Below are 21,561 nucleotides of genomic sequence, written 5' to 3'. Positions count from 1 at the left end.
AAGATCCATGTCAGCCCCTGAGAGGAATCCTCGGTTCCGGCCCTGACTCCACTCAAGGGTTTTGTCCCTGGTATCGACGGGAGAGGAATCCCGAGAGGACCCCTAGCAACTCGCTTCGGGACTGGCCTCTCCTGAGGCCACCAGGGCGGGTCCCTGAGGTCCCCGTCGTAACTCGAGAACACCTGCCGCAACTCGAGAAAATCCAGGAAGTTCTCCCTTCCAGGCGAGATGAGGCCTATTTCCGATGAGGCGTCTGGAGACTAATGACACCTAACCTCTGGAACTTCGAAAGGGTCTTTCACACCCTTGCTGCAACTCAAGAAGTTCACCGCCATACCCGTCTCCACTCGAGAGGAAGCACGATGGTCCCGCCCACATCCAGAGGAGCCCCGTTTCCCCCTCGTAGCTCGAGATGAGGGATCCTTTCCCTGCTTTCAACGGGAAAGAATTCCCGGCGTTCCCATCGCATCTCAAGAGGAGGCACTCTCGACAGGAAAGTCGAGAGGAGCTCCATGGTCGTACCACCATTCCAAGAGTCCCCCACATATCTCAGTCCATTCCATAGGATCCTCTTTGCCCTGCACTGGCTCATCTTTCACGCATAGGATCGACTCACACCACGGTGGCACGTGGGACAGCCATGTGGGAAAGCCTCGAGGGAAAGCCTCGAGGGAAAACCACAGATCCTTTGATCCACGCGACGGGAAGCGTGACATTGCTGCTACAGCCTGGAAGGAAAGCGCACGTGCATGTCCCCACTCGAGACGAGGCCTGACTCCCCTGGGGAGACTCCAGAAGTACCCAAAGATCCATGTCAGCCCCTGAGAGGAATCCTCGGTTCCGGCCCTGAATCCACACAAAGATTTTGGCCCCGGTATCGACAGGAGAGGAATCCCGAGAGGCCCGATAGCAACTCGCATGGGGACTGGCCTTTCCTGAGGCCACCAGGGCGGGTCCCTGATGTCCCCGTCGTAACTCGAGAACACCTGATGCAACTCGAGAAAATCCACGAAGTTCTCCCTTCCAGGAGAGATGAAGCCTATTTCCGATGAGGGGTCTGGAGACTAATGACACCTAACCTCTGGAACTTCGAAAGGGTCTTTCACACCCTTGCTGCAACTCAAGAAGTTCACCGCCATACCCGTCTCCACTCGAGAGGAAGCTCGATGGTCCCGCCCACATCCAGAGGAGCCCCGTTTCCCCCTCGGAGCTCGAGATGAGGGATCCTTTACCTGCTTTCAACGGGAAAGAATTCCCGGTGTTCCCGTTGCATCTCAAGAGGAGGCACTCTCAACAGGAAAGGCGAGAGGAACTCCATGGTCGTACCACCATTCCAAGAGTCCCCCAGATGTCTCAGTCCATTCCAGAGGAACCTCTTTGCCCTGGACTGGCTCATCTTTCACGCCGAGGATCGACTCACACCACGGTGGCACGTGGGACAGCCCTGTGGGAAAGCCTCGAGGGAAAGCCTCGAGGGAAAACCACAGATCCTTTTATCCACGCGACGGGAAGCGTGACATTGCTGCTACAGCCTGGAAGGAAAGCGCACGTGCATGCCCCCACTCGAGACGAGGCCTGACTCCCCTGGGGAGACTCCAGAAGTACCCAAAGATCCATGTCAGCCCCTGAGTGGAATCCTCGGTTCCGGCCCTGACTCCAAAAAATTCTTTTGGCACCGGTATCGACGGGAGAGGAATCCCGAGTGGCCCCCTAGCAACTCGCATGGGGACTGGCCTCTCCTGAGGCCACCAGGGCGGGTCCCTGAGGTCCCCGTCGAATCTCGAGAACACCTGCCGCAACTCGAGAAAATCCAGGAAGTTCTCCCTTCCAGGCGAGATGAGGCCTATTTCCGATGAGGCGTCTGGAGACTAATGACACCTAACCTCTGGAACTTCGAAAGGATCTTTCACACCCTTGCTGCAACTCAAGAAGTTCACCGCCATACCCGTCTCCACTCGAGAGGAAGCACGATGGTCCCGCCCACATCCAGAGGAGCCCCGTTTCCTCCTCGGAGCTCGAGATGAGGGATCCTTTCCCTGCTTTCAACGGGAAAGAATTCCCGGCGATCCCGTCGCATCTCAAGAGGAGGCACTCTCCACAGGAAAGCCGAGAGGAACTCCATGGTCGTACCACCATTCCAAGAGTCCCCCAGATGTCTCAGTCCATTCCAGAGGAACCTCTTTGCCCTGCACTGGCTCATCTTTCACGCCGAGGATCGACTCACACCACGGTGGCACGTGGGACAGCCCTGTGGGAAAGCCTCGAGGGAAAGCCTCGAGGGAAAACCACAGACCCTTTGATCCACGCGACGGGAAGCGTGAGATTGCTGCTACAGCCTGGAAGGAAAGCGCACGTGCATGCCCCCACTCGAGACGAGGCCTGACTCCCCTGGGGAGACTCCAGAAGTACCCAAAGATCCATGTCAGCCCCTGAGAGGAATCCTCGGTTCCGGCCCTGACTCCAAAAAATTCTTTTGGCCCCGGTATCGACGGGAGAGGAATCCCGAGAGGCCCCCTAGCAACTCGCATGGGGACTGGCCTCTCCTGAGGCCACCAGGGCGGGTCCCTGAGGTCCCCGTCGTAACTCGAGAACACCTGCCGCAACTCGAGAAAATCCAGGAAGTTCTCCCTTGCAGGCGAGATGAGGCCTATTTCCGATGAAGCGTCTGGAGACTAATGACACCTAACCTCTGGAACTTCGAAAGGGTCTTTCACACCCTTGCTGCAACTCAAGAAGTTCACCGCCATACCCGTCTCCACTCGAGAGGAAGCACGATGGTCCCGCCCACATCCAAAGGAGCCCCGTTTCCCCCTCGGAGCTCGAGATGAGGGATCCTTTTCCTGCTTTCAACGGGAAAGAATTCCCGGCGTTCCCGTCGCATCTCAATAGGAGGCACTCTCAACAGGAAAGGCGAGAGGAACTCCATGGTCGTACCACCATTCCAAGAGTCCCCCAGATGTCTCAGTCCATTCCAGAGGAACCTCTTTGCCCTGCACTGGCTCATCTTTCACGCCGAGGATCGACTCACACCACGGTGGCACGTGGGACAGCCCTGTGGGAAAGCCTCCAGGGAAACACACAGATCCTTTGATCCACGCGACGGGAAGCGTGACATTGCTGCTACAGCCTGGAAGGAAAGCGCACGTGCATGCCCCCACTCGAGACGAGGCCTGACTCCCTTGGGGAGACTGCAGAAGTACCCAAAGATCCATGTCAGCCCCTGAGAGGAATCCTCGGTTCCGGCCCTGACTCCACACAAGGATTTTGGCCCTGGTATCAACGGGAGAGGAATCCCGAGAGGCCCCCTAGCAACTCGCATGGGGACTGGCCTCTCCTGATGCCACCAGGGCGGGTCCCTGAGGTCCCCGTCGTAACTCGAGAACACCTGCCGCAACACGAGAAAATCCAGGAAGTTCTCCCTTCCAGGCGAGATGAGGCCTATTTCCGATGAGGCGTCTGGAGACTAATGACACCTAACCTCTGGAACTTCGAAAGGGTCTTTCACACCCTTGCTGCAACTCAAGAAGTTCACCGCCATACCCGTCTCCACTCCAGAGGAAGCACGATGGACCCGCCAACATTCAGAGGAGCCCCGTTTCCCTCTCGGATCTCGAGATGAGGGATCCTTTCCCTGCTTTCAACGGGAAAGAATTCCCGGCGATCCCGTCGCATCTCAAGAGGAGGCACTCTCAACAGGAAAGGCGAGAGGAACTCCATGGTCGTACCACCATTCCAAGAGTCCCCCAGATGTCTCAGTCCATTCCAGAGGAACCTCTTTGCCCTGCACTGGCTCATCTTTCACGCCGAGGATCGACTCACACCACGGTGGCACGTGGGACAGCCCTGTGGGAAAGCCTCGAGGGAAAGCCTCGAGGGAAAACCACAGATCCTTTGATCCACGCCACGGGAAGCGTCACATTGCTGCTACAGCCTGGAAGGAAACCGCAAGTGCATGCCCCCACACGAGACGAGGCCTGACTCCCCTGGGGAGACTCCAGAAGTACCCAAAGATCCATGTCAGCCCCTGAGAGGAATCCTCGGTTCCGGCCCTGACTCCACACAAGGTTTTTGGCCCCGGTATCGACGGGAGAGGAATCCCGAGAGGCCCCCTAGCAACTCGCATGGGGACTGGCCTCTCCTGAGGCCACCAGGGCGGGTGCCTGAGGTCCCCGTCGTAACTCGAGAACACCTGCCGCAACTCGAGAAAATCCAGGAAGTTCTCCCTTCCAGGCGAGATGAGGCCTATTTCCGATGAGGCGTCTGGAGACTAATGACACCTAACCTCTGGAACTTCGAAAGGGTCTTTCACACCCTTGCTGCAACTCAAGAAGTTCACCGCCATACCCGCCTCCACTCGAGAGGAAGCACGATGGTCCCGCCCACATCCAGAGGAGCCCCGTTTCCCCCTCCTAGCTCGAGATGAGCGATCCTTTCCCTGCCTTCAACGGGAAAGAATTCCCGGCGTTCCCGTCGCATCTCAAGAGGAGGCACTCTCAACAGGAAAGGCGAGAGGAACTCCATGGTCGTACCACCATTCCAAGAGTCCCCCAGATGTCTCAGTCCATTCCAGAGGAACCTCTTTGCCCTGCACTGGCTCATCTTTCACTCGGAGGATCGACTCACACCACGGTGGCACGTGGGACAGCCCAGTGGGAAAGCCTCGAGGGAAAGCCTCGAGGGAAAACCACAGATCGTTTGATTCACGCCACGGGAAGCGTGACATTGCTGCTACAGACTTGAAGGAAAGCTCACGTGCATGCCCCCACTCGAGACGAGGCCTGACTCCCCTGGGGAGACTCCAGAAGTACCCAAAGATCCATGTCAGCCACTGAGAGGAATCCTCGGTTCCGGCCCTGACTCCACACAAGGTTTTTGGCCCCGGTATCGACGGGAGAGGAATCCCGAGAGGCCCCCTAGCAACTCGCATGGGGACTGGCCTCTCCTGAGGCCACCAGGGCGGGTCCCTGAGGTCCCCGTCGTAACTCGAGAACACCTGCCGCAACTCGAGAAAATCCAGGAAGTTCTCCCTTCCAGGCGAGATGAGGCCTATTTCCGATGAGGTGTCTGGAGACTAATGACACCTAAACTCTGGAACTTCGAAAGGGTCTTTCACACCCTTGCTGCAACTCAAGAAGTTCACCGCCATACCCGTCTCCACTCTAGAGGAAGCACGATGGTCCCGCCCACATCCAGAGGAGCCCCGTTTCCCCCTCCTAGCTCGAGATGAGCGATCCTTTCCCTGCTTTCAACGGGAAAGAATCCCCGGCGTTCCCGTCGCATCTCAAGAGGAGGCACTCTCAACAGGAAAGGCGAGAGGAACTCCATGGTCGTACCACCATTCCAAGAGTCCCCGAGATTTCTCAGTCCATTCCAGAGGAAACTCTTTGCCCTGCACTGGCTCATCTTTCACGCCGAGGATCGACTCACACCACGGTGGCACGTGGGACAGCCCTGTGGGAAAGCCTCGAGGAAAATCCTCGAGGGAAAACCACAGATCCTTTGATCCACGCGATGGGAAGCGTGACATTGCTGCTACAGCCTGGAAGGAAAGCGCACGTGCATGCCCCCACTCGAGACGAGGCCTGACTACCCTGGGGAGACTTCAGAAGTACCCAAAGATCCATGTCAGCCCCTGAGAGTAATCCTCGGTTCCGGCCCTGAATCCACACAAGGTTTTTGGCCCCGGTATCGACGGGAGAGGAATCCCGAGAGGCCCCCTAGCAACTCGCTAGGGGTCTGGCCTCTCCTGAGGCCACCAGGGCGGGTCGCTGAGGTCCCCGTCGTAACTCGAGAACACCTGCCACAACTCGAGAAAATCCAGGAAGTTCTCCCTTCCAGGCGAGATGAGGCCTATTTCCGATGAGGCGTCTGGAGACTAATGACACCTAACCTCTGGAACTTCGAAAGGGTCTTTCACACCCTTGCTGCAACTCAAGAAGTTCACCGCCATACCCGTGTCGACTCGAGAGGAAGCATGAAGGTCCCGCCCACATCCAGAGGAGCCCCGTTTCCCCCTCGTAGCTCGAGATGAGGGATCCTTTCCCTGCTTTCAACGGGAAAGAATTCCCGGCGTTTCCGTCGCATCTCAAGAGGAGGCACTCTCAACAGGAAAGGCGAGAGGAACTCCATGGTCGTACCACCATTCCAAGAGTCCCCGAGATTTCTCAGTCCATTCCAGAGGAACCTCTTTGCCCTGCACTGGCTCATCTTTCACGCCGAGGATCGACTCACACCACGGTGGCACGTGGGACAGCCCTGTGGGAAAGCCTCGAGGAAAATCCTCGAGGGAAAACCACAGATCCTTTGATCCACGCGATGGGAAGCGTGACATTGCTGCTACAGCCTGGAAGGAAAGCGCACGTGCATGCCCCCACTCGAGACGAGGCCTGACTACCCTGGGGAGACTTCAGAAGTACCCAAAGATCCATGTCAGCCCCTGAGAGTAATCCTCGGTTCCGGCCCTGAATCCACACAAGGTTTTTGGCCCCGGTATCGACGGGAGAGGAATCCCGAGAGGCCCCCTAGCAACTCGCTAGGGGTCTGGCCTCTCCTGAGGCCACCAGGGCGGGTCGCTGAGGTCCCCGTCGTAACTCGAGAACACCTGCCACAACTCGAGAAAATCCAGGAAGTTCTCCCTTCCAGGCGAGATGAGGCCTATTTCCGATGAGGCGTCTGGAGACTAATGACACCTAACCTCTGGAACTTCGAAAGGGTCTTTCACACCCTTGCTGCAACTAAAGAATTTCACCCCCATACCCGTCTCCACTCGAGAGGAAGCACGAAGGTCCCGCCCACATCCAGAGGAGCCCCGTTTCCTCCTCGTAGCTCGAGATGAGGGATCCTTTCCCTGCTTTCAACGGGAAAGAATTCCCGGTGATCCCGTCGCATCTCAAGAGGAGGCACTCTCAACAGGAAAGGCGAGAGGAACTCCATGGTCGTACCACCATTCCAAGAGTCCCCCAGATGTCTCAGTCCATTCCAGAGGAACCTCTTTGCCCTGCACTGGCTCATCTTTCACGCCGAGGATCGACTCACACCACGGTGGCACGTGGGACAGCCCTGTGGGAAAGCCTCGAGGGAAAGCCTCGAGGGAAAACCACAGATCCTTTGATCCACGCCACGGGAAGCGTGACATTGCTGCTACAGCCTGGAAGGAAAGCGCACGTGCATGCCCCCACTCGAGACGAGGCCTGACTCCCCTGGGGAGACTCCAGAAGTACCCAAAGATCCATGTCAGCCCCTGAGAGGAATCCTCGGTTCCGGCCCTGACTCCACACAAGGTTTTTGGCCCCAGTATCGACGGGAGAGGAATCCCGAGAGGCCCCTAGCAAATCGCATGGGGAATGGCCTCTCCTGAGGCCACCAGGGCGGGTCCCTGAGGTCCCCGTCTTAACTCGAGAACACCTGCCGCAACTCGAGAAAAACCAGGAAGTTCTCCCTTCCAGGCGAGATGAGGCCTCTTTCCGATGAGGCGTCTGGAGACTAATGACACCTAACCTCTGGAACTTTGAAAGTGTCTTTCACACCCTTGCTGCAACTCAAGAAGTTCACCGCCATACCCGTCTCCACTCGAGAGGAAGCACAATGGTCCCGCCCACATCCAGAGGAGCCCCGTTTCCCCCTCGTAGCTCCAGATGAGGGATCCTTTCCCTGCTTTCAACGGGAAAGAATTCCCGGCGTTCCCGTCGCATCTCAAGAGGAGGCACTCTCAACAGGAAAGGCGAGAGGAACTCCATGGTCGTACCACCATTCCAAGAGTCCCCCAGATGTCTCAGTCCATTCCAGAGGAACCTCTTTGCCCTGCACTGGCTCATCTTTCACGCCGAGGATCGACTCACACCACGGTGGCACGTGGGACAGCCCTGTGGGAAAGCCTCGAGGGAAAGCCTCGAGGGAAAACCACAGATCCTTTGATCCACGCGATGGGAAGCGTGACATTGCTGCTACAGCCTGGAAGGAAAGCACACGTGCATGCCCCCATTCGAAACGAGGCCTGACTACCCTGGGGAGACTTCAGAAGTACCCAAAGATCCATGTCAGCCCCTGAGAGTAATCCTCGGTTCCGGCCCTGAATCCACACAAGGTTTTTGGCCCCGGTATCGACGGGAGAGGAATCCCGAGAGGCCCCCTAGCAACTCGCTAGGGGTCTGGCCTCTCCTGAGGCCACCAGGGCGGGTCGCTGAGGTCCCCGTCGTAACTCGAGAACACCTGCCACAACTCGAGAAAATCCAGGAAGTTCTCCCTTCCAGGCGAGATGAGGCCTATTTCCAATGAGGCGTCTGGAGACTAATGACACCTAACCTCTGGAACGTCGAAAGGGTCTTTCACACCCTTGCTGCAACTAAAGAATTTCACCCCCATACCCGTCTCCACTCGAGAGGAAGCACGATGGTCCCGCCCACATCCAGAGGAGCCCCGTTTCCACCTCGTAGCTCGAGATGAGGGATCCTTTCCCTGCTTTCAACGGGAAAGAATTCCCGGTGATCCCGTCGCATCTCAAGAGGAGGCACTCTCAACAGGAAAGGCGAGAGGAACTCCATGGTCGTACCACCATGCCAAGAGTCCCCCAGATGTCTCAGTCCATTCCAGAGGAACCTCTTTGCCCTGCACTGGCTCATCTTTCACGCCGAGGATCGACTCACACCACGGTGGCACGTGGGACAGCCCTGTGGTAAAGCCTCGAGGGAAAGCCTCGAGGGAAAACCACAGATCCTTTGATCCACGCGACGGGAAGCGTGACATTGCTGCTACAGTCTGGAAGGAAAGCGCACGTGCATGCCCCCACTCGAGACGAGGCCTGACTACCCTGGGGAGACTTCAGAAGTACCCAAAGATCCATGTCAGCCCCTGAGAGGAATCCTCGGTTCCGGCCCTGACTCCACACAAGGTTTTTGGCCCCGGTATCGACGGGAGAGGAATCCCGAGAGGCCCCCTAGCAACTCGCATGTGGTCTGGCCTCTCCTGAGGCCACCAGGGCGGGTCCTTGAGGTCCCCGTCGTAACTCGAGAACACCTGCCGCAACTCGAGAAAATCCAGGAAGTTCTCCCTTCCAGGCGAGATGAGGCCTATTTCCGATGAGGCGTCTGGAGACTAATGACACCTAACCTCTGGAACTTCGAAAGGGTCTTTCACACCCTCGCTGCAACTCAAGAAGTTCACCGCCATACCTGTCTCCACTCGAGAGGAAGCACGATGGTCCGGCCCACATCCAGAGGAGCCCCGTTTCCCCCTCGTAGCTCGAGATGAGGGATCCTTTCCCTGCTTTCAACGGGAAAGAATTCCCGTTGTTCCCGTCGCATCTCAAGAGGAGGCACTCTCAGCAGGAGAGGCGAGAGGAACTCCATGGTCGTACCACCATGCCAAGAGTCCCCCAGATATCTCAGTACATTCCAGAGGAACCTCTTTGCCCTGCAGTGGCTCATCTTTCACGCCGAGGATCGACTCACACCACGGTGGCTCGTGGGACAGCCCTGTGGGAAAGCCTTGAGGGAAAGCCTCGAGGGAAAACCACAGATCCTTTGATCCACGCGACGGGAAGCGTGACATCGCTGCTACAGCCTGGAAGGCAAGCACACGTGCATGCCCCCACTCGAGAGGAGGCCTGACGCCCCTGGCGAGACTCCAGGAGTACCCAAAGATCCATGTCAGCCCCTGAGAGGAATCCTCGGTTCCGGCCCTTACTCCACACAAGGTTTTTAACCCTGGTATCGATGGGAGAGGAATCCCGAGAGGACCCCTAGCAACTCGCTTGGGGACTGGCCTCTCCTGAGGCCACCAGGGCGGGTCCCTGAGGTCCTCGTCGTAACTCGAGAACACCTGCCGCAACTCGAGAAAATCCAGGAAGTTCTCCGTTCCAGGCGAGATGAAGCCTATTTCCGATGAGGGGTCTGGAGACTAATGACACCTAACCTCTGGAAATTCGAAAGGGTCTTTCACACCCTTGCTGCAACTCAAGATGTTCACCGCCATACCCGTCTCCACTCGAGAGGAAGCACGTTGGTCCCGCCCACATCCAGAGGAGCCCCGTTTACCCCTCGTAGCTCGAGATGAGGGATCCTTTCCCTGCATTCAACAGGAAAGAATTCCCGGCGTTCCCATCGCATCTCAAGAGGAGGCACTCTCGACAGGAAAGTCGAGAGGAACTCCATGGTCGTACCACCATGCCAAGAGTCCCCCACATGTCTCAGTCCATTCCATAGGATCCTCTTTGCCCTGCACTGGCTCATCTTTCACGCCTAGGATCGACTCAAACCACGGTGGCACGTGGGACAGCCATGTGGGAAAGCCTCAAGGGAAAGCCTCGAGGGAAAACCACAGATCCTTTGATCCACGCCACGGGAAGGGTGACATTGCTGCTACAGTCTGGAAGGAAAGCGCACGTGCATGCCCCCACTCGAGACGAGGCCTGACTCCCCTGGGGAGACTCCAGAAGTACCCAAAGATCCATGTCAGCCCCTGAGAGGAATCCTCGGTTCCGGCCCTGAATCCACACAAAGATTTTGGCCCCGGTATCGACAGGAGAGGAATCCCGAGAGGCCCGATAGCAACTCGCATGGGGACTGGCCTTTCCTGAGGCCACCAGGGCGGGTCCCTGATGTCACCGTCGTAACTCGAGAACACCTGACGCAACTCGAGAAAATCCACGAAGTTCTCCCTTCCAGGAGAGATGAAGCCTATTTCCGATGAGGGGTCTGGAGACTAATGACACCTAACCTCTGGAACTTCGAAAGGGTCTTTCACACCCTTGCTGCAACTCAAGAAGTTCACCGCCATACCCGTGTCCACTCGAGAGGAAGCACGATGGTCCCGCCCACATCCAGAGGAGCCCCATTTCCCCCTCGTAGCTCGTGATGAGGGATCCTTTCCCTGCTTTCAACGGGAAAGAATTCCCGGCGTTCCCGTCGCATCTCAAGTGGAGGCACTCTCAACAGGAAAGGGGAGAGGAACTCCATGGTCGTAACACGATGCCAAGAGTCCCCCAGATGTCTCAGTCCATTCCCGAGGAACCTCTTTGCCCTGCACTGGCTCATCTTTCACGCCGAGGATCGACTCACATCACGGTGGCACGTGGGACAGGCATGTGGGATAGCCTCGAGGGAAAGCCTCGAGGGAAAACCACAGATCCTTTGATCCACGCGACGGGAAGCGTGACATTGCTGCTACAGCCTGGAAGGCAAGCACACGTGCATGCCCCCACTCGAGACGAGGCCTGACGCCCCTGGGGAGACTCCAGGAGTACCCAAAGATCCATGTCAGCCCCTGAGAGGAATCCTCGGTTCCGGCCCTTACTCCATTCAAGGGTTTTGTCCCTGGTATCGACGGGAGAGGAATCCCGAGAGGACCCCTAGCAACTCGCTTGGGGACTGGCCTCTCCTGAGGCCACCAGGGCGGGTCCCTGAGGTCCCAGTCGTAACTCGAGAACACCTGCCGCAACTCGAGAAAATCCAGGAAGTTCTCCCTTCCAGGCGAGATGAGGCCTATTTCCGATGAGGCGTCTGGAGACTAATGACACCTAACCTCTGAAACTTCGAAAGGGTCTTTCACACCCTTGCTGCAACTCAAGAAGTTCACCGCCATACCCGTCTCCACTCGAGAGGAAGCACGATGGTCCCGCCCACATCCAGAGGAGCCCCGTTTCCCCCTCGTAGCTCGAGATATTGGATCCTTTCCCTGCTTTCAACGGGAAAGAATTCCCGGCGTTCCCATCGCATCTCAAGAGGAGGCACTCTCAACAGGAAAGGCGAGAGGAACTCCATGGTCGTACCACCATTCCAAGAGTCCCCCAGATGTCTCATTCCATTCCAGAGGAACCTGTTTGCCCTGCATTGGCTCATCTTTCACGCCGAGGAACGACTCACACCACGGTGGCACTAGGAACAGCCCTGTGGGAAAGCCTCGATGGAGAACCACAGATCCTTTGATCCACGCGACGGGAAGCGTGACATTGCTTCTACAGTGTGGAAGGAAAGCGCACGTGCATGACCCCACACGAGACGAGGCCTGACTCCCCTGGGGAGACTCCAGAAGTACCCAAAGATCCATATCAGCCCCTGAGAGGAATCCTCGGTTCCGGCCCTGACTCCACACAAGGGTTTTGGCCCCAGTATCGACGGGAGAGGAATCCCGAGAGGCCACATAGCAACTCGCATTGGGACTGACCTTTCCTGAGGCCACCAGGGCGGGTCCCTGTGGTCTCCGTTGTAACTCGAGAACACCTGCCGCAACTCGAGAAAATCCAGGAAGTTCTCCCTTCCAGGCGAGATGAGGCCTCTTTCCGATGAGGCGTCTGTAGACTAATGACACCTAACCTCTGGAACGTCGAAAGGGTCTTTCACAGCCTTGCTGCAACTCAAGAAGTTCACCGCCATACGCGTCTCCACTCGAGAGGAAGCACGATGGTCCCGCCCACATCCAGAGGAGCCCCATTTCCCCCTCGTAGCTCGTGATGAGGGATCCTTTCCCTGCTTTCAACGGGAAAGAATTCCCGGCGTTCCCGTCGCATCTCAAGTGGAGGCACTCTCAACAGGAAAGGGGAGAGGAACTCCATGGTCGTACCACGATGCCAAGAGTCCCCCAGATGTCTCAGTCCATTACCGAGGAACCTCTTTGCCCTGCACTGGCTCATCTTTCACGCCGAGGATCGACTCACATCACTGTGGCACGTGGGACAGGCATGTGGGATAGCCTCGAGGGAAAGCCTCGAGGGAAAACCACAGATCCTTTGATCCACGCGACGGGAAGCGTGACATTGCTGCTACAGCCTGGAAGGCAAGCACACGTGCATGCCCCCACTCGAGACGAGGCCTGACGCCCCTGGCGAGACTCCAGGAGTACCCAAAGATCCATGTCAGCCCCTGAGAGGAATCCTCGGTTCCGGCCCTTACTCCACTCAAGGGTTTTGTCCCTGGTATCGACGGGAGAGGAATCCCGAGAGGACCCCTAGCAACTCGCTTGGGGACTGGCCTCTCCTGAGGCCACCAGGGCGGGTCCCTGAGGTCCCCGTCGTAACTCGAGAACACCTGCCGCAACTCGAGAAAATCCAGGAAGTTCTCCCTTCCAGGCGAGATGAGGCCTATTTCCGATGAGGCGTCTGGAGACTAATGACACCTAACCTCTGGAACTTCGAAAGGGTCTTTCACACCCTTGCTGCAACTCAAGAAGTTCACCGCCATACCCGTCTCCACTCGAGAGGAAGCACGATGGTCCCGCCCACATCCAGAGGAGCCCCGTTTCCCCCTCGTAGCTCGAGATGAGGGATCCTTTCCCTGCTTTCAACGGGAATGAATTCCCGGCGTTCCCGTCGCATCTCAAGAGGAGGCACTCTCGACAGGAAAGTCGAGAGGAGCTCCATGGTCGTACCACCATTCCAAGAGTCCCCCACATGTCTCAGTCCATTCCATAGGATCCTCTTTGCCCTGCATTGGCTCATCTTTCACGCATAGGATCGACTCACACCACGGTGGCACGTGGGACAGCCATGTGGGAAAGCCTCGAGGGAAAGCCTCGAGGGAAAACCACAGATCCTTTGATCCACGCGACGGGAAGCGTGACATTGCTGCTACAGCCTGGAAGGAAAGCGCACGTGCATGTCCCCACTCGAGACGAGGCCTGACTCCCCTGGGGAGACTCCAGAAGTACCCAAAGATCCATGTCAGCCCCTGAGAGGAATCCTCGGTTCCGGCCCTGAATCCACACAAAGATTTTGGCCCCGGTATCGACAGGAGAGGAATCCCGAGAGGCCCGATAGCAACTCGCATGGGGACTGGCCTTTCCTGAGGCCACCAGGGCGGGTCCCTGATGTCCCCGTCGTAACTCGAGAACACCTGACGCAACTCGAGAAAATCCACGAAGTTCTCCCTTCCAGGAGAGATGAAGCCTATTTCCGATGAGGGGTCTGGAGACTAATGACACCTAACCTCTGGAACTTCGAAAGGGTCTTTCACACCCTTGCTGCAACTCAAGAAGTTCACCGCCATACCCGTCTCCACTCGAGAGGAAGCACGATGATCCCGCCCACATCCAGAGGAGCCCCGTTTTCCCCTCGTATCTCGAGATATGGGATCCTTTCCCTGCTTTCAACGGGAAAGAATTCCCGGCGTTCCCATCGCATCTCAAGAGGAGGCACTCTCAACAGGAAAGGCGAGAGGAACTCCACTGTCGTACCACCATTCCAAGAGTCCCCCAGATGTCTCATTCCATTCCAGAGGAACCTGTTTGCCCTGCATTGGCTCATCTTTCACGCCGAGGAACGACTCACACCACGGTGGCACTAGGGACTGCCCTGTAGGAAAGCCTCGAGGGAGAACCACAGATCCTTTGATCCACGCGACGGGAAGCGTGACATTGCTTCTACAGTGTGGAAGGAAAGCGCACGTGCATGACCCCACACGAGACGAGGCCTGACTCCCCTGGGGAGACTCCAGAAGTACCCAAAGATCCATATCAGCCCCTGAGAGGAATCCTCGGTTCCGGCCCTGACTCCACACAAGGGTTTTGGCCCCAGTATCGACGGGAGAGGAATCCCGAGAGGCCACATAGCAACTCGCATTGGGACTGACCTTTCCTGAGGCCACCAGGGCGGGTCCCTGAGGTCTCCGTCGTAACTCGAGAACACCTGCCGCAACTCGAGAAAATCCAGGAAGTTCTCCCTTCCAGGCGAGATGAGGCCTATTTCCGATGAGGCGTCTGGAGACTAATGACACCTAACCTCTGGAACTTCGAAAGGGTCTTTCACACCCTTGCTGCAACTCAGGAAGTTCACCGCCATACCCGTCTCCACTCGAGAGGAAGCACGATGGTCCGGCCCACATCCAGAGGAGCCCCGTTTCCCCCTCGTAGCTCGAGATGAGGGATCCTTTCCCTGCTTTCAACGGGAAAGAATTCCCGTTGTTCCCGTCGCATCTCAAGAGGAGGCACTCTCAGCAGGAGAGGCGAGAGGAACTCCATGGTCGTACCACCATGCCAAGAGTCCCCCATTTATCTCAGTACATACCAGAGGAACCTCTTTGCCCTGCAGTGGCTCATCTTTCACGCCGAGGATCGACTCACACCACGGTGGCACGTGGGACAGCCCTGTGGGAAAGCCTTGAGGGAAAGCCTCGAGGGAAAACCACAGATCCTTTGATCCACGCGACGGGAAGCGTGACATTGCTGCTACAGCCTGGAAGGCAAGCACACGTGCATGCCCCCACTCGAGACGAGGCCTGACGCCCCTGGCGAGACTCCAGGAGTACCCAAAGATCCATGTCAGCCCCTGAGAGGAATCCTCGGTTCCGACCCTTACTCCACACAAGGTTTTTGTCCCTGGTATCGATGGGAGAGGAATCCCGAGAGGACCCCTAGCAACTCGCTTGGGGACTGGCCTCTCCTGAGGCCACCAGGGCGGGTCCCTGAGGTCCCCGTCGTAACTCGAGAACACCTGCCGCAACTCGAGAAAATCCAGGATGTTCTCCCTTCCAGGCGAGATGAAGCCTATTTCCGATGAGGGGTCTGGAGACTAATGACACCTAACCTCTGGAACTTCGAAAGGGTCTTTCACACCCTTGCTGCAACTCAAGATGTTCACCGCCATACCCGTCTCCACTCGAGAGGAAGCACGTTGGTCCCGCCCACATCCAGAGGAGCCCCGTTTACCCCTCGTAGCTCGAGATGAGGGATCCTTTCCCTGCATTCAACAGGAAAGAATTCCCGGCGTTCCCATCGCATCTCAAGAGGAGGCACTCTCGACAGGAAAGTCGAGAGGAACTCCATGGTCGTACCACCATGCCAAGAGTCCCCCACATGTCTCAGTCCATTCCATAGGATCCTCTTTGTGCTGCACTGGCTCAACTTTCACGCCTAGGATCGACTCACACCACGGTGGCACGTGGGACAGCCATGTGGGAAAGCCTCGAGGGAAAGCCTCGAGGGAAAACCACAGATCCTTTGATCCACGCCACGGGAAGCGTGACATTGCTGCTACAGCCTGGAAGGAAAGCGCACGTGCATGCCCCCACTCGAGACGAGGCCTGACTCCCCTGGGGAGACTCCAGAAGTACCCAAAGATCCATGTCAGCCCCTGAGAGGAATCCTCGGTTCCGGCCCTGAATCCACACAAAGATTTTGGCCCCGGTATCGACAGGAGAGGAATCCCGAGAGGCCCGATAGCAACTCGCATGGGGACTGGCCTTTCCTGAGGCCACCAGGGCGGGTCCCTGATGTCCCCGTCGTAACTCGAGAACACCTGCCGCAACTCGAGAAAATCCACGAAGTTCTCCCTTCCAGGAGAGATGAAGCCTATTTCCGATGAGGGGTCTGGAGACTAATGACACCTAACCTCTGGAACTTCGAAAGGGTCTTTCACACCCTTGCTGCAACTCAAGAAGTTCACCGCCATACCCGTCTCCACTCGAGAGGAAGCACGATGCTCCAGCCCACATCCAGAGGAGCCCCGTTTCCCCCTCGTAGCTCGAGATGAGGGATCCTTTCCCTGCTTTCAACGGGAAAGTATTCCCAGCGTTCCCGTCGCATCTCAAGAGGAGGCACTCTCAATTGGAAAGGCGAGAGGAACTCCATGGTCGAACCACCATTCCAAGAGTCAACCAGATGTCTCAGTCCATTCCAGAGGAACCTTTTTGCCCTGTACTGGCTCATCTTTCACGCCGAGGATCGACTCACACCACGGTGGCACGTGGGACAGCCGTGTGGGAAAGCCTCGAGGGAGGGCCTCGAGGGAAAACCACAGATCCTTTGTTCCACACGACGGGAAGCGTGACATTGCTGCTACAGCCTGGAAGGAAAGCGTACGTGCATGCCCGCACTCGAGACGAGGCCTGACTCCCCTGGGGAGACTCCAGAAGTACCCAAAGATCCATGTCAGCCCCTGAGAGGAATCCTCGGTTCCGGCACTGACTCCACACAAGGTTTTTGGCCCCGGTATCGACGGGAGAGTAATCCCGAGAGTCCCCCTAGCAACTCGCATGGGGACTGGCCTCTCCTGAGGCCACCAGGGCGGGTCCCTGAGGTCCCCGTCGTAACTCGAGAACACCTGCCGCAACTCGAGAAAATCCAGGAAGTTCTCCCTTCCAGGCGAGATGAGGCCTATTTCCGATGATGCATCTGGAGAGTAATGACACCTAACTCTGGAACTTCGAAAGGGTCTTTCAAACCCTTGCTGCAACTCAAGAAGTTCACCTCCATTCCCGTCTCCACTCGAGAGGAAGCACGATCGTCCCGCCCTCATCCAGAGGAGCCCCGTTTCCCCCTCGTAGCTCGAGATGAGGGATCCTTTCCCTGCTTTCAACGGGAAAGAATTCCCGGCGTTCCCGTCGCTTCTCAAGAGGAGGCACTCTCAACAGGAAAGGCTAGAGGAACTCCATGGTCGTACCACCATGCCAAGAGTACCCCAGATGTCTCAGTCCATTCCAGAGGAACCTCTTTGCCCTGCACTGGCTCATCTTTCACGCCGAGGATCGACTCACACCACGGTGGCACGTGACACAACCCTGTGGCAAAGCCTCGAGGGAAAGCCTCGAGGGAAAACCACAGATCCTTTGATCCACGCGACGGGAAGCGTGACATTGCTGCTACAGCCTGGAAGGAAAGCGCACGTGCATGCCCGCACTCGAGACGAGGCCTGACTCCCCTGGGGAGACTCCAGAAGTACCCAAAGATCCATGTCAGCCCCTGAGAAGAATCCTCGGTTCCGGCCCTGACTCCACACAAGGTTTTTGGCCCCGGTATCGACGGGAGAGGAATCCCGAGAGGCCCCCTAGCAATTCGCATGGGGACTGGCCTCTCCTGAGGCCACCAGGGCGGGTCCCTGAGGTCCCCGTCGTAACTCGGGAACACCTGCCGCAACTCGAGAAAATACAGGAAGTTCTCCCTTCCAGGCGAGATGAGGCCTATTTCCGATGAGGCGTCTGGAGACTAATGACACCTAACCTCTGGAACTTCGAAAGGGTCTTTCACACCCTTGCTGCAACTCAAGAAGTTCACCGCCATACCCGTCTCCACTCGAGAGGAAGCACGATGGTCCCGCCCACATCCAGAGGAGCCCCGTTTCCCCCTCGGAGCTCGAGATGAGGGATCCTTTACCTGCTTTCAACGGGAAAGAATTCCCGGCGATCCCGTCGCATCTCAAGAGGAGGCACTCTCCACAGAAAAGCCGAGAGGAACTCCATGGTCGTACCACCATTCCAAGAGTCCCCCAGATGTCTCAGTCCATTCCAGATGAACCTCTTTGCCCTGCACTGGCTCATCTTTCACGCCGAGGATCGACTCACACCACGGTGGCACGTGGGACAGCCCTGTGGGAAAGCCTCGAGGGAAAGCCTCGAGGGAAAACCACAGATCCTTTGATCCACGCGACGGGAAGCGTGACATTGCTGCTACAGTGTGGAAGGAAAGCGCACGTGCATGACCCCACACGAGACGAGGCCTGACTCCCCTGGGGAGACTCCAGAAGTACCCAAAGATCCATATCAGCCCCTGAGAGGAATCCTCGGTTCCGGCCCTGACTCCACACAAGGGTTTTGGCCCCAGTATCGACGGGAGAGGAATCCCGAGAGGCCACATAGCAACTCGCATTGGGACTGACCTTTCCTGAGGCCACCAGGGCGGGTCCCTGAGGTCTCCGTCGTAACTCGAGAACACCTGCCGCAACTCGAGAAAATCCAGGAAGTTCTCCCTTCCAGGCGAGATGAGGCCTATTTCCGATGAGGCGTCTGGAGACTAATGACACCTAACCTCTGGAACTTCGAAAGGGTCTTTCACACCCTTGCTGCAACTCAGGAAGTTCACCGCCATACCCGTCTCCACTCGAGAGGAAGCACGATGGTCCGGCCCACATCCAGAGGAGCCCCGTTTCCCCCTCGTAGCTCGAGATGAGGGATCCTTTCCCTGCTTTCAACGGGAAAGAATTCCCGTTGTTCCCGTCGCATCTCAAGAGGAGGCACTCTCAGCAGGAGAGGCGAGAGGAACTCCATGGTCGTACCACCATGCCAAGAGTCCCCCATTTATCTCAGTACATACCAGAGGAACCTCTTTGCCCTGCAGTGGCTCATCTTTCACGCCGAGGATCGACTCACACCACGGTGGCACGTGGGACAGCCCTGTGGGAAAGCCTTGAGGGAAAGCCTCGAGGGAAAACCACAGATCCTTTGATCCACGCGACGGGAAGCGTGACATTGCTGCTACAGCCTGGAAGGCAAGCACACGTGCATGCCCCCACTCGAGACGAGGCCTGACGCCCCTGGCGAGACTCCAGGAGTACCCAAAGATCCATGTCAGCCCCTGAGAGGAATCCTCGGTTCCGACCCTTACTCCACACAAGGTTTTTGTCCCTGGTATCGATGGGAGAGGAATCCCGAGAGGACCCCTAGCAACTCGCTTGGGGACTGGCCTCTCCTGAGGCCACCAGGGCGGGTCCCTGAGGTCCCCGTCGTAACTCGAGAACACCTGCCGCAACTCGAGAAAATCCAGGATGTTCTCCCTTCCAGGCGAGATGAAGCCTATTTCCGATGAGGGGTCTGGAGACTAATGACACCTAACCTCTGGAACTTCGAAAGGGTCTTTCACACCCTTGCTGCAACTCAAGATGTTCACCGCCATACCCGTCTCCACTCGAGAGGAAGCACGTTGGTCCCGCCCACATCCAGAGGAGCCCCGTTTACCCCTCGTAGCTCGAGATGAGGGATCCTTTCCCTGCATTCAACAGGAAAGAATTCCCGGCGTTCCCATCGCATCTCAAGAGGAGGCACTCTCGACAGGAAAGTCGAGAGGAACTCCATGGTCGTACCACCATGCCAAGAGTCCCCCACATGTCTCAGTCCATTCCATAGGATCCTCTTTGTGCTGCACTGGCTCAACTTTCACGCCTAGGATCGACTCACACCACGGTGGCACGTGGGACAGCCATGTGGGAAAGCCTCGAGGGAAAGCCTCGAGGGAAAACCACAGATCCTTTGATCCACGCCACGGGAAGCGTGACATTGCTGCTACAGCCTGGAAGGAAAGCGCACGTGCATGCCCCCACTCGAGACGAGGCCTGACTCCCCTGGGGAGACTCCAGAAGTACCCAAAGATCCATGTCAGCCCCTGAGAGGAATCCTCGGTTCCGGCCCTGAATCCACACAAAGATTTTGGCCCCGGTATCGACAGGAGAGGAATCCCGAGAGGCCCGATAGCAACTCGCATGGGGACTGGCCTTTCCTGAGGCCACCAGGGCGGGTCCCTGATGTCCCCGTCGTAACTCGAGAACACCTGCCGCAACTCGAGAAAATCCACGAAGTTCTCCCTTCCAGGAGAGATGAAGCCTATTTCCGATGAGGGGTCTTGAGACTAATGACACCTAACCTCTGGAACTTCGAAAGGGTCTTTCACACCCTTGCTGCAACTCAAGAAGTTCACCGCCATACCCGTCTCCACTCGAGAGGAAGCACGATGCTCCAGCCCACATCCAGAGGAGCCCCGTTTCCCCCTCGTAGCTCGAGATGAGGGATCCTTTCCCTGCTTTCAACGGGAAAGTATTCCCAGCGTTCCCGTCGCATCTCAAGAGGAGGCACTCTCAATTGGAAAGGCGAGAGGAACTCCATGGTCGAACCACCATTCCAAGAGTCAACCAGATGTCTCAGTCCATTCCAGAGGAACCTTTTTGCCCTGTACTGGCTCATCTTTCACGCCGAGGATCGACTCACACCACGGTGGCACGTGGGACAGCCGTGTGGGAAAGCCTCGAGGGAGGGCCTCGAGGGAAAACCACAGATCCTTTGTTCCACACGACGGGAAGCGTGACATTGCTGCTACAGCCTGGAAGGAAAGCGTACGTGCATGCCCGCACTCGAGACGAGGCCTGACTCCCCTGGGGAGACTCCAGAAGTACCCAAAGATCCATGTCAGCCCCTGAGAGGAATCCTCGGTTCCGGCACTGACTCCACACAAGGTTTTTGGCCCCGGTATCGACGGGAGAGTAATCCCGAGAGTCCCCCTAGCAACTCGCATAGGGACTGGCCTCTCCTGAGGCCACCAGGGCGGGTCCCTGAGGTCCCCGTCGTAACTCGAGAACACCTGCCGCAACTCGAGAAAATCCAGGAAGTTCTCCCTTCCAGGCGAGATGAGGCCTATTTCCGATGATGCATCTGGAGAGTAATGACACCTAACTCTGGAACTTCGAAAGGGTCTTTCAAACCCTTGCTGCAACTCAAGAAGTTCACCTCCATTCCCGTCTCCACTCGAGAGGAAGCACGATCGTCCCGCCCTCATCCAGAGGAGCCCCGTTTCCCCCTCGTAGCTCGAGATGAGGGATCCTTTCCCTGCTTTCAACGGGAAAGAATTCCCGGCGTTCCCATCGCTTCTCAAGAGGAGGCACTCTCAACAGGAAAGGCTAGAGGAACTCCATGGTCGTACCACCATGCCAAGAGTACCCCAGATGTCTCAGTCCATTCCAGAGGAACCTCTTTGCCCTGCACTGGCTCATCTTTCACGCCGAGGATCGACTCACACCACGGTGGCACGTGACACAACCCTGTGGCAAAGCCTCGAGGGAAAGCCTCGAGGGAAAACCACAGATCCTTTGATCCACGC

Source organism: Capricornis sumatraensis, unplaced genomic scaffold, assembly GCF_032405125.1.
Source record: "Capricornis sumatraensis isolate serow.1 unplaced genomic scaffold, serow.2 scaffold1, whole genome shotgun sequence".
Classification (NCBI taxonomy): domain Eukaryota; kingdom Metazoa; phylum Chordata; class Mammalia; order Artiodactyla; family Bovidae; genus Capricornis; species Capricornis sumatraensis.
The sequence above is the reverse complement of the archived record's forward strand: the minus strand, read 5'-3'. Positions refer to the sequence as shown.